General features: G+C 43.0%; 1 protein-coding gene across 4 annotated transcripts in view; it reads left to right on the top strand.

Moving 5' to 3' along the window:
- ENOX1 (ecto-NOX disulfide-thiol exchanger 1) overlaps positions 1–13407 on the top strand; it is a 409938-nt gene that overhangs the window by 220820 nt on the left and 175711 nt on the right. The gene's annotated exons all lie outside the window — the stretch shown is intronic.

Here is a 13407-nt window from a genome sequence, read left to right as displayed (position 1 = left end):
ATAAATGAACATGGTCACTTTGAACAGCAGCCACGGCAGCTTATCACTATAATTAAGGCGATGTTTTTGGTGGGGGAGGGGGTGGTGTGTTATGTGTGTGTGTTCTCTAATGAATCCAGAGAGCTCCTGCAGAGTTAATCACACACATAGCTCTGTGAGTGCTGGACCAGAGTCATCTTGAGGAATCCTAGTCTGGGCTTTGTAGAAACAAGTTAGAAGAAAGGACAGGACACACTCCTGCTAGTTTCAGAGCTTGGTTGGACCTAGCGGTGGTGTCTGTTGAGTAACAAATGGCTCCAGACAGACGTGAGGATGAGTAGTAAGTTAGATGCGAGCGATTAGAAGGTTGCAGCTCGAACAGCCACAGTGAAGAGTGCAGAATTCTCCCTTTCTTATCAGTGAAAAGTAACGAGGGTACAGGCTATCTAAAATCCCAAATAAGTGAACTTGTTTATTTTTGTCTTGTCATTCCTGTTCATCGTGGCTATGTTTAATTCCTGTATTTATGCTTTTCTAAAGAAAATTAGGAACCTTGTGAAAGTATGAGTAAGAACAAATAAGAAATGCACGTTTTCTCATCTACTTCCCTTCACAAAGTTTCTACTGCTAGTATTTTTTTTTTAATCTTTATTTTTTGAGAGAGACAGACGGAGCACTGCCATCCACTAGTGATTCCCCAAATACACAGCAGGTGGGGCTGGGCCAGGCTGAAGCCAGGAGCCAGAAACTCGAACCATATATCCCACACAGACAGCAGGGACCCAACTCCCTCCTCTGACACACATTAGCAGGAAGCTAGAATTGAGAATAGAGCTGGAACTTGAACCCAGGCGCTCTGACATGGGACGCAGGTGTCCCAAGCAGCATCTTAACTGCTAGGCCAAATGCCTGCAGTTCTTGAGTCCATGTACCACCCAAAGATAAAAGCATCTAGAACATTCCTTTGAGATTTATATGTGATAAGCCCCTTTGGAGATGAAGAATTAAGTATCCTTGCTTTCAGTGGCCTCCTGCTGGCTCCTTAGAAAGGAAGAGTAGAGGAGATCCTGCTGCTTCTGACCTCCTAAATGAGAACCTGAAGGCGAGAATTGGGGCAGACAGTAACTGAAGTGTGGATAGATAAGAATGTGTGTAATACAGTGTGCACTGTAGAAGATGAGATGACAGTACTTCAAAAAGTTCATAGATAGTGTAACTAAAAGCTGTTTATTTTGGTGCAAAAACTTAAAAAAAAAAAAATCTATTCAGGGGCCGGCGCTGTGGTACAGTGGGTTAATGCCCTGGCTTGAAGCACCAGCATCCCATATGGGTGCCGGTTTGAGTCCCGGCTGCTCCACTTCTGTTCCAGCTCTCTGTTATGGCCTGGGAAGGCAGTAGAAGATGGCCCAAGTCCTTGGGCCCCTGTACCTGCGTGGGAGACCTGGAAGAAGTTCCTGGCTCCTGGCTTCGGATCAGCGCAGGTCCGGCGGTTGCGGCCATCTGTGGAGTGAACCACTGGATAGAAGACCTCTCTCTGTGTCTATACCTCTCTCTGTAACTCTGTCTTTCAAATAAATTTAAAAAATCTTTTTAAAAAAAATCTGTTCATGTTTTTCTCAACGTGACACATTTTTCATGAACTTTTTGAAGACCTCTTGCCTACATGGATTTTAAAATGTTTTTGTACCAAATTGCTCATGAACTTATCTTTTAATTTCATTTTCCATGAACTTCTTGAAGTCTCCTCCTGGTCCTAACTCTGCATTAATTGAAATCAGAAGATGGATGAGTGAGAAAGGACGCTAGGTAGTAATGTGTCACCTTGATTGCATATTGAACACATAGGAATATTTTTCACTGGTAGAAGAGAAGCAGGAGGCCACTGAAAGCAAGGATACTTAGTTACTCATCTCCAAAGGGGCCTATCGCATATGAATCTCAAAGAGAAGTGTCACCTTGATTGCATATTGAACACATAGGAATATTTTTCACTGGTAGAAGAGAAATGTGCTCTCTCCTAACTTCCTGATGCACACTGGTCCTTTAGGTCTGTCTTTAGTCTTCTCTGTCAACTTGGGAGTTCTGAGAACAGGCCAAGCTCGATAATGAATGACAAATGACACTTTTCAGATATTCAGGAGACAATATCTTATTTAAACCTTAGCTGGTGGCACCACACAGGCGGGTGTGCCTCTGCTTTTCCCGTGCTCAGGGCTGGTGTTGCTAACCCGTCAGAGGTGTCTGCTCCTGATGGGACATGTCCTCACCAGGAGCCCACGCCCATCGACTTGTGAAGAAATGGGGAGCCCAGACCTTTCCTGCAGCCACGTTCCTCCTGCCCTCCCCTTGGCAAGGATGGGCATTCCTACCATTTCCTTGATGAACTGGCGAGCCTGAGAGCCACCCAGCGGGGAGCCATGCCCCTCTCCCATCCATCTCCTGTGCTTGTGAGGGGCCTGTGGCAGCACCTGTGCCTCCCAAGCTTGCACGTGTTGTTGGTCACCTTGTGGGGTGACGCAGAGAATGTGGCTGCATTTCCTCAAGGGTGCTGTGCTCCTTTGGTTCTGTGGGTGGGGACGGAGGTCTGGAGAGGGTCTAGTGAGGGTCTGCAGGAGTGTGCCTTGGCTATTTTCTGCATTTTTGATAGGTTTGGGAGAAATACCCCAGGCACTCCTGCCTCTTCCCTTCCATGCCTGATGAAGAATGGACTGCGTTTGCTAGTGCCATTGTAGTTTTCACTGAATAAAACAGAGTGGCCATAAAGGAGCTACAGCACCCTACCCGTGTCTGCTCTCACGTTAAGACTGGATTAAGAGAAGGCTACACTTTTAATTCGTTCTCTGTAAGAATGTTTTAGACGTTAAAATAAAGGGAAAGCCTATTGATATTTCATAAGACCACTGAGATAGGGATCAGATAATCAAATGTGCTCATTTCTTCACATTCATAATCAGAGTCCCCTTAACTCTCCTTTGTTTCATTTCTAATTCTGTTACTTTCTTTTTGCTAGAACACCATGCTCAGTCAGTCATCCACTTCTTATGCTATATCTATCTATCCATCCATCCATCCGTCTGTCCATCCATCTACCCATCTGTCCGTCTGTCCGTCCATCTACCCATCCATCCATCCATGCATCCCGATTCTTCTGCTTAATGCTGAGCCTCTTACAGGGACGAATTATCTATGTATTATTCATCTTTGTGCTCCTGTTGTCTCCTGGCATAGTTCTCATCATGAATTGGTATTCAATGCGTGTGTATTAAATAAAGGAATCCTTTGTCTTTGATATCTTGCCCCTTCACCCACCCTTTTTTTTTTTTTTTTTTTTAGCTGAATGGTATAAACCGTTTGCTCCTTTGCTCTTCAATTTGAAAAGAGAAAATTAAAAAGTACCTTCCTTAAAGGCTTATGATTGACTTGTAGCAGGTTTTAGGCTGGAGTGCCCACAGCAGGAGTCTCTAAGAAGGTATGAGTTTGTTGGCACCAGTTAGTGTTGTTTCCAGCCAACCACATGTCTGAGGGGTGAAGTGCTATTGTATTTTGGCTACAGATGAATTTCCTTCTAGCAGTAACTGAAAAACATATGATGCTTCTCATTATTTACTTTTACTATGTGTGGTTCGCCTTTTTATATGCATTATTTGTAACGACTAATAGAAAATACCAGAAATATCTTCAAAGCTATGCCTGGTTTTGCCTCAGATTTCTTGGCTCTGATAAGTAAAGATAGGAGATCCATCTTACTCTGGCAGCCTCATAGCAATTTTTTTTGTAGGTTTGGGGACCAAGAAAAGCGGACAGGCAGAGATAATTCCAAAACACTTGTAGGGAGAATCATTCATTGCACACTATGAAAAGCAAATTTAAAAAGAAATTGGTAGCCCTTTAAAATTTTTTAGATTTTATTTTTAATTAGTTTTTAGCAGATTCAATGTTATTTGTGGATACAATGCTAAGGGCACAATGATATTCCCTTCCTCCCTCCCTACCTCCCACCCTTCTATTTCCCTTTCTCTCTGTCTTGTTTGTATACTTATTGAGATAACACATTTTACATTTACATTACAGTAAAAAGGTTTAATACTTCACCAAATAAGTTTAACAAGTAAAAAGCAAAAAGACCCTAGTTAGTGGGAATAAAGTAATCACAGATCATTAACACTGTATTAGTATAACAGTCTTAACCTTTGATTGGACGAAAGTATAATACAGAGTTTTACAAAACTATATTTGCAGCAGTACTGATACAGAAATTTCTTTTCTGTTTGTTTTTTAAACTTTAGCTCCCACACGTAAGGGAGAACACGTGGTATTTGTCTTTCCAGGTCCGGCTTATTGCACTCAACATCAGGTCCTCCAGTTGTGTCCATTTTGCTGCAAATGGTAGAATTTCATTCTTTTCTTAGCTGAATAATACTCCATTGTGAATATATACTACATTTGCTTTATCCGTTCACCTGGTGATGGACATTTTGATGGGTTCCAGATTTGGGCTGTTGTGAACAGTGCTGCAATGAGCTTGGTGGTGCGGCCGTCTCTTTGACTCATTGTGTTCAAGTCTTTTGGGTATATACCCCATGTTGGGATTGCTGGATCATATAACAAGTTGATTTTTAGTTTTTTAAGGAATCTCCACACTGTTTTCCACAGTGGCTGCACCAGTTTACATTCCTACCAACAGTGTATAAGTGTCCCTCTTTGCCCAAATCCTCACCGGCATTTGTTGCTGTATTTTGGATTTTAGCTGTTCTGACAGGGGTGGGATGATATCTCAATGTGGTTTTGATTTGCATTTCCCTAATGGCTAATGTCGGACATTGTTTCATATATTTGTTGGTCATTTGTGTTTCTTAAGAACTGTTGATTGAAGTCCTTCACCCATTTCTCAGCTGCATTGATTGTTGTTGTTGTTGTTGTTTAGCTTTTTTTTAAGTTGCTGATGTATTTGGGTTATTAATCCTTTGTCAGGTGGTTTGCAGATTTTTGTTTTCCATCCTGTTGGATGTCTCTTCACTCTATTAATCATTTCCTTTGCTGTGCAAAAGCTTCTGAGTTTGATATAGTCTCATTAATTTAGTTTTGCTTTTGTTACCTGTACTTTGGGGATCTTATCCAAGAAGTTGTCCCCTACAATAATGTCTTGGAATGTTTCTCTTGTGTTTTCTTCCAGCAATGTCATAGTCTCAGGTCTTAAATTTAAGTCTTTGATCCATCTTGAGTTGATATTTTGTATATGAAGAAGAAATCATTAGCTTTTAAAGGAAAGCATGACATTAATGTGCATGTAAAATAAAGCTAATATACTGGAAAATATTAATAGTAAAATTTTATTCTCAAGAAAAACAAAGGTATGTTTGAATCAATATTTCATCCCCTTTCTCCAATTTTATGCTTCGTACTATTTCTTTCTTTTTCAAAAAAGTTTGTATATTTATTCATTTATTTGAAAGGCAGTTACAGAGAAAGAGAGAAAGATGTCTTCCATCCTCTGATTCACTCCTCAAATGGTTGCAACATCTGGGGCTGGACTAGGCTGAAGCCAGAAACCTGGAAGTCCATCTGGGTTCCCACATGGGTGGCAGGGGCCCAAGCAGTTGGACCATCTTCTGTTGCCTTTCCTGGTACATTAGCAGGGAAGTAGAGAAGCCAGGACACCAACCAGCACTCCAATATGGGATGCTGGCATTATAGGAGGTAGCTTAATCCACTGTACTGCAATGCTGGCCCCAGGGCTTCCTACTGTTTCTAATTTCATTGCTTAAAGAAATAAAGTTATTTCTGTAATCATGCACTCATACACTGACAGCAGAGACAGATAGTGAACAAATTAATAAGGGTATCAGAGAGACCATCATCACCATGAAGGAAATCATACTTGTGGTACTCCAGGACAGAGCAAAGGCAGGCCACCCAACAGGGAGCTTCAGGTAGCCAGGGAGACCTCTGCTGGGAAGACAGTATTTAAGCTGACCCCCTGAAAGATGGGATGAGCCAGCTCTGGGAAGGGTAGAATGAAGAGAATTTGGGAGGCCTTCAAAGGTAAAAGCAGATTGGCTTTCTGGAAGAATCACAGAGGACCAACTGGGTGGATGGGGTGAAGATAGTTAGAAGAGTTTGAAGAGGCACTAAGGGTCCTGTAGGTTCTGGGAAAGAGTTTAAACTTAATTCTGTTTAATAATTGAAGGTTGTTTAATTATTCATTCATGGAATCTGTGATTGAATTAAAATGTTCCAAGAGAATAGATTTCGGGAGTGAGGTAGGAATGAAAGCAAGGAGGCCATACGTGTCCAGGTAAAAGAAGAGTGTGGCTTCGACTCTGGGGTAGCTAAAGAAATTTGAGAGATGAGGACAAATTTGAGGTGTAGGACTTAGGACTGTATAATTAATTGAATGAGAGAGAAATGAGCGGGAAAGAGGCTTTAAGATGCACCCCAAGTTTCTAGCTGTAGCAATGGAATAGACGGTGGAGGGATTTCATGAGAGGAGAAACCCAATAGAAACAAATACAGGTGGAGCATTGTAAAATGCAGAATCTGAAACTTTTTGAGCACTGCATGGTTCCCAGAACATTTTGGACTCCCAAGTATTTGGGATTTTGGATCTTCAGATTAGGGATGTTCAACTGGCAAAGTCAGGTCTATGCAAATATTCCCAAATCTGAAAAACTCTGGCATCTGAGACACTTCTAGTCTCAAGCATTTTGGATAAGAGATCTTCAACCTGTAGAGTGGGAGCATGGCCGGGGCGGGGCAGTGAGTGGCAATCACGTGTTTGGATTTGTGTATCCTAGCTTTGAGCTCCAGTGAGAAGCCTGAGTGATGATATTTGCTAGGCATAGGGATATGTGGGTCTGCAGAGGAAGCCATGTGGGTCACAGACATTCATGTCTGGAGATATCAGTGTTCATCAGCATACCCAACAGAATGTGGCAGCATGGATGTGAGGGAAATGGCATAAAGAGAGCAGAGGGAGAAGAGGAGGTAAGAGGAGCCATTGCCAGCTTGTATAAGTTCAAGTTTAGGAAGGTGATAAGCCAGCAAAGGGGAGTGGAGAAGAAGCAGACAGCCAGAAAATTAGAAGGAAAACCAACGTGTGTGATGGCTCGGGAGCCAAGCCACGTATCTCAATCACATAACAGCCAGAAGGTTGATTCCTTCTGAGAGGTCAAGTAAAAAGACTGCAGAGGAGGTCACGGGGGAGCTTAACAGGAGCCATTTTGGTGGAGTTATGGGGGTGGAAGACGGGTTGGTGGGCTGAAGATGGAAGAACATAGGAAGGCTCAAGCCAGATGGGACCCAGGGCATCCCTGTGAAAAGCCAAATGGGCTACAGCAAAGAGCTGAACAGTTATGCCTTTGTGATAGTACTGGATTCACTATTTTTCATTTTTGTTTTTTTATTAAGTTTAGGCCAACTGTTAAACCTCCTCTAAAACAAATCGAAAATAAGAGAGATAGGAGAGGGAGGAAGAATAATGAGAAAGTTAGCTGTGCCTTTTATAGCTAACTCTTGGAGATACTTGTCCAGAAGTTGGGGAGATAAATACAGTATCCCAAAGCAAACTGGGATATATTGTACAGTGTGCAAAATGGTCCCTCAGACAGGAAGAAGTATTTGATTCAAGCCCCTGTGGGAGGTCCTGAAGAAGAAAGAAACCCAAACTCCCATTTCCAGCCCATAATACAGATAGTCAAACCCAAGCAGAACAATCGTGGATCCTTGGAACAGGATCAAACAGCAAGCCCCTGGGAGGGGGCTTGTTAAACGCAAAATGAAATACATTGTTGGCTGACAACACTCTGGTGCTTGCCAAAATTTTATATACTTACCGGATTTTTGCAGGTGTTCTCCTTGATAAATAATTGAACACGTGTAATATATGCCCACTGAAGCTATTATTAGACACAGCCATCTGGAGCAATCCCTCTCTTCCCTCTCGAGTAGTCTCTCCTTCCAGAGAGTCAGTGTACATGTCTAGAGCCCATTTATGTGCCATGATTTCATATCTTTGAGCTGGAACTCATTCTAAATATTTACTTTAGTTAATTAATTGATTATTTGGAAACCCATTGAAGTCCACATGGCTTTTAGAAATGAGGGGAATTATTACTCCTCCTGCTGTGAAATTATATTGCCTCACCTGCCTGTCTGGAGCCGCTCTCCATGTCTCTGCAATACTTGTGAGTAATAGCTCTCTCAGACTCCTCGCCTTGTAAGCATCCACCCTTGCACCTGGTATTTGCATGTAAGTTATTTTTATTTGTTCTTTCATACAAGCTAGGTCAGAGGAGCAACGAATCAATTCTTTCTCCTCCTCCCTCCTCCTCTTTCTGCCAAGCATAGCAAAACCAGTGTTAGCATCCCAGGGGAAGAATAGAATCCCAGCCATTGTTTCCCCGGCCCCTGCTGGTATGCCTCCATGAAGAGGGGTTCTACTCCTAAACAAGGAGAGTTTCACATAAACAAGATGGCTGTATTTAACATTCTGAGGTCCCACAATGGGTTACTGTTGAACGATTTTATTTTTGCTTGGTAGGCATCTGACCTTCGGATGCGTGACTTTGACCTTCGAGATCCTCGTTAGAAGATGGGCCTTTCAAAAAGTTTGGCACCCAAATAAATTTATCTTATAATTCCATTTCTCCATTTAGTTTTTGAAGTAACTCTTATTTTGTTTGCTTTGACTATTTTGTTGGCAATCTTTCAGTTGTCCCCAATTTTCAGAGAGTATAAATGACTATAATCAGTATCTTTGGCTTACTATTTTTTTTTGCTTTTGATTTTCCATTTCCCATTATTTAAGATCAATTTCTTTGTTTAAGATTTTATTTTATTTATTTGAGAGGCAGACAGACAGAGAGAGGGAGAAACAGAAAGAAAGGTCTTCCATCTACTGGTTCACTTCCCAGATGGCCCCAATGGCCATAGCTGGGCCAATCAGGAGCCAGGAGCTTCTTCTGGGTCTCCGCCCAAGCACTTGGAGGAGCATCTTCCACTGCTTTCCCAGGCCTTAAGCAGAAAGCTGGACCAGAAGTGGAGCAGCTGGGACCCGAACCAGCACCCATATGGGATGGAGGCTATGATACCACAGTACCAGCTAAGATCAGTTTCCAGGTCAACAGGTGCCATGGTCATTTCCCTTCACTAAATTACTTCCAGAAGTGTCTTTCTAGTTACATTCTCAGCAGAGATGCCTAAATGTTTTCTTTATAGCTTACTTACTAAATTGTGGTGTTATTCAAATTATTTTTGCTAGTTTAGTGACAAAAGTTACCACCTTGCTTTCCTTGCCCAGGAATTACAGCATAAAGGGCCTGCTGGGGCAGGCATTTGGCATAGCAGTTAATATGCTACTTGGGATGCCCACAGCCCACACCAGAGTGCCTGGGTTTGAGTCCTGGCTCCAATTCCGATTCTACCTTACCACTAATATGCATCCTGGAAAGCCTCAGGTGATGGCCCAGGTGCCTGGGTCTCTGCCACTCATATGGGACAACTGGATTGAGTTCCTGTCTCCTGGCTTTGGCCTGACCCAGCCCCAGCTGTTGTAGGCATTTGGAGAGTAATCATCAGATGGAAATAAATCAATCTCAACCTCTCAATCTCTCTCTCTCTCTCTCTCTCTCTCTCTCTCTGGTTTCTGGTAAAGTGAAAACACATAAATTTAAGAATGAAGGGCCTCCTATTGGTCCTGCGGTCTGACAGAAGCCTGGCAGTGGCACCAGTGGTTTGTGTTCTGTTCTCTCACCTGCTAGTTAATAATTAGGTAGTGTTTCCAGATTCACAGTTGGATCAGATTGAACTGCCCTAGTTCTGCTGTTGATTACTCAACAACACCTTCCCCTGCCTCTCCACCTATCCAAATTCCACCAGCCCCTCCGAGGGCAGCCTCACGTCCCACTTTGTTAGAACAGCCTTCCCTGGTACCCCCTGCCAATTTCAGTGATGCTCTTTCCTGCCTGGCCCAAGGCCATTACTGCTCCTACTAGAGTTTGACCCTAGGCTAGAGACAACTTGCTCCCATCATTTGCTGTGCTTATTGGATTCTGTAAGATGGACACACTCCACATGCCCGACGGTGTTAACATCATGCCTCTCCTCATTAGGTTTTCCTCTCTGGGAACAGATGCACTTCCTAGTACAGCACTCGCCACACAGAAGTACACAGTCAGTGTTGTCAGTCATTTCTAACAGACGCCCTCGTCAAATGCTAATGGAGCATGCGAAACACTATCCTGACGAGTTACATCTAGAACACTGAGCATGCGTGCCAGGAGTGTTACGATGCTCAGCTTTCAGAAAGAGTCTGAACACAGTTTTTAGTTCCCTGGCACTCTTGGGTCTTTCTCCGTTTAGTCATATGGCTGATTCCAGTGGGCAAGGTTAGTTTCTCTTCCAAAAAAATAGCTCAAGCATTTTCACGGAAGGGATTGAGTTTCCTACTGTTCACACCACATCTCTTAAGTGATGCCAGTCAGCCTCATTCTGGCAGCTCTCTTTGTTGAGACTGACTGTCTAATGTTAGCACTCTCCAGCCCTGCTGTTCTTGGAATATACCTGGCCGTGTCGTTCACGGGTCCCTTATTAGCAATGCCTGCTTTCATTGACGTATGGGCTCCTCCAGCTGGGGAAAAGCTTCCACCCCCACCTCCCACCTCCCCTCCTCTGAGGGCCAAACCCCTGATTCACAGGTATAATCCTTGTCAAGTGTCCAAAAGCACCTAGATGTTAGTATGTGTCTCTCTGTTGTACATGTTTGTACGTGTTGTACATGTATATCTAAACTTGTTTTCTATGTGTATGTGTGCTGATGTATGCATGCATTTATGTAAGTATGTGTCCATATGCTTGTATGAGACTGATGCGCTGCCTCCTGCAAAGGATGCAGCCCTTGTATATGCTTATATGTACATGTCTGTTATATATATTCTCTAGCAATTAGAATAAGCCTAGAGCAGCTGACCAGCAATTTTGAAATCTTTCTTTTTAAGCCAAGAGCACTCTGGAATGACTGCCGAAGCAGAAAGTCGATGAGCAGGAAACGATAGTGATGATCCAGTTGGGTAGTGGGGATGAAGAGGCCCTGGGGAGCACTCTCTCGAGTCTCACATCTCTTCACTGTGCCCCGGCCCGCCAGGTTCCATCCACTCTGGCCTCCTTTTATTTCCGGAACATTCTAGCTTTTTCTTGCCTCCTCAGCCTTTCTTTACTCCATCCCTTCCCTCTGCCTAGCAGCCTCTCATCCATAGCCTCCCACCCCCGGCTGGCTCCCTGTTTTTAGGACGTCACTTCCAAAGTCAGGTTTCCAGACGGACTGTCCTTCACCAACCACACGGCTTCCCATCTCCCACCCTCAGGCAGTCCTGTGGCCTCCCTGTAAATGGCATTGATCGCTGTGTGAAAGGAACTTCTTTCTTTAGTTTTTGTTTCTGTGTGATCAATTCCCACTAGGAGGTAAATTTCCAGAGTACGGTGCGAGTCTGTCCTGTGCAGTCCCTGAAACAGTGCTAGCATGCAGAAGGTACCTATTCATATTCCCTGGGAGGTGGGGTGACGCTTCAGTGAAGCATTAACTTTAGGGGTGCTAAGTCTTGTCATCTGATTTTATTTCTCCCTTTTCTGAATTCATTGGGGCCTGTGTTTTTAACGTTCCATTGCTAAAAGGTGTTTTACAAGCTTGCTTCTATAATTTTTGATACAAAGTCAAGTTTTGATATTCGAACTGGATTCCTAGTAGGAATTTGAAAGCTCACGGCCAAAGGCAGCCGCAAAGAATGAACTAAAATATGTTATAGTCAGTTGTAAACTTTGTCAAAGAAAGTTCTATTTATATAGTGAGTAAAATTTCAAAATTTATTTCCCGAAAAGGAATCCCCGAGACATCCCAGTTCTTGTACCATTTGACTTTTGGAGCCAAAAAGTAACTTCATTTGTAACTTTTTAACGATTTTTTTTTTTGACAGGCGGAGTTAGACAGTGAGAGAGAGAGACAGAGAAAAAGGTCTTCCTTCCATTGGTTCACCCCACAAATGGCCGCTACAGCTGGTGTACTGTGGCTGACATGCTGTGCCAATCTGAAGCCAGGAGCCAGGTGCTTCTCCTGGTCTCCCATGCGGGTGCAGGGCCCTAGGACTTGGGCCATCCTCCACCGGGACTAGAACCTGGGGTGCTGGCGCCGCAGGCAGAGGATTAGCCTATTGAGCCGTGGTACCGGCTCCCCCATTTTCGAATATATTGAAATGGAAAAAGCTATTAAATGTTTGGGAAAATGAGCTTAATATTATATTTTGATTTCTAATCCTTTCATTCTTTTATTATAGAAAATATGCCCATGCTGAAATAACTATACTTCAAAAAAATTTCAAGTTAAATTTTCCAATAGACTAACAATCCAGACTTTAATAATGCTCTTGAGAAAACAGCAACCACATTGTTACATAGACACTGTCCATGTGCCCGGTACATCTAAGTAATGAGGGAGAGGGGATTGTATCTACCCATTTCCAACCAAAGATAAAGTTGTTGTTTGTTTACTTCTCTTGTTAAAGATTTATTTATGTACTTGAAAGGCAGAGTTACAGACAGAGAGAGGGCAAGACAGCAGTGGCCTGAGCTAAGCTTTTCCGAAGACAGGAGCCAGAAGCTTCTTCAGGGTCTCCCACAAAGGTGCAGGGGCCCAAGCACTTGGCAGGGAGCTGGATTGGAAGTGGAGCAGCCGGTACTAGAACCAGTACCCATATGGAAGCTTAACTTACTACACCACAGCATTAGCCCCATTTGTTTACTTCTTAAATAACTTGGAATATACCTAGGGGAAGTTCAGTGGCATAATTTTATCATAAAAACATGAACACATGAAAGTATGAAGAAGAAACAAATTGTAATTTGAAGACTCAGAAATAACCACTACATGTAACTTAAGGTATTTCCTTCCAGTTGCTTTTTCTAAAATGTTTAAATAAATATGTTTAATTCTAAAAAAAAAAAGTGTTGTTTGAAATATTTAGCTACTTACCACTTTCTCTTTTTTAAAATTTATTTCATTCATGTGAAATGCAAAGAGACACACAGAGAGAAATAGAGATCTCCCATCTGCTCTTTCCCTCCTCAAAAGCCCATGATAGTCAGGCCTGGGCCAGGCTGAATCCAGAAGCCAGTAACTTAAGCCAGGTCTCAGGTAGCAGGGATCCATCCACTTGAGCTGTCACCTACTGCTTCCCAGGGTCTGCATTAGGAGGAAGCTGGAACCCTAAGCAGACGTGGTACCCAACCCCAGGTGCTCTGATAGGAGTGCACCTGTCCCAGGCGGTATCTTCACCACTGTGCCAAACTCACCCATTTCTCACTTTTTCTTACCAGTGGGGGAGAGATTTACTGTTAGCTGTTTCACACCAGCACACATTCTTTGAATGTGTGATGGATTTA

The sequence above is a fragment of the Oryctolagus cuniculus genome, chromosome 9, assembly GCF_051225735.1.
Source record: "Oryctolagus cuniculus isolate XC-2025 breed Fujian yellow rabbit chromosome 9, ASM5122573v1, whole genome shotgun sequence".
Classification (NCBI taxonomy): domain Eukaryota; kingdom Metazoa; phylum Chordata; class Mammalia; order Lagomorpha; family Leporidae; genus Oryctolagus; species Oryctolagus cuniculus.
This window is presented reverse-complemented; position numbering and strand designations above follow the sequence as displayed.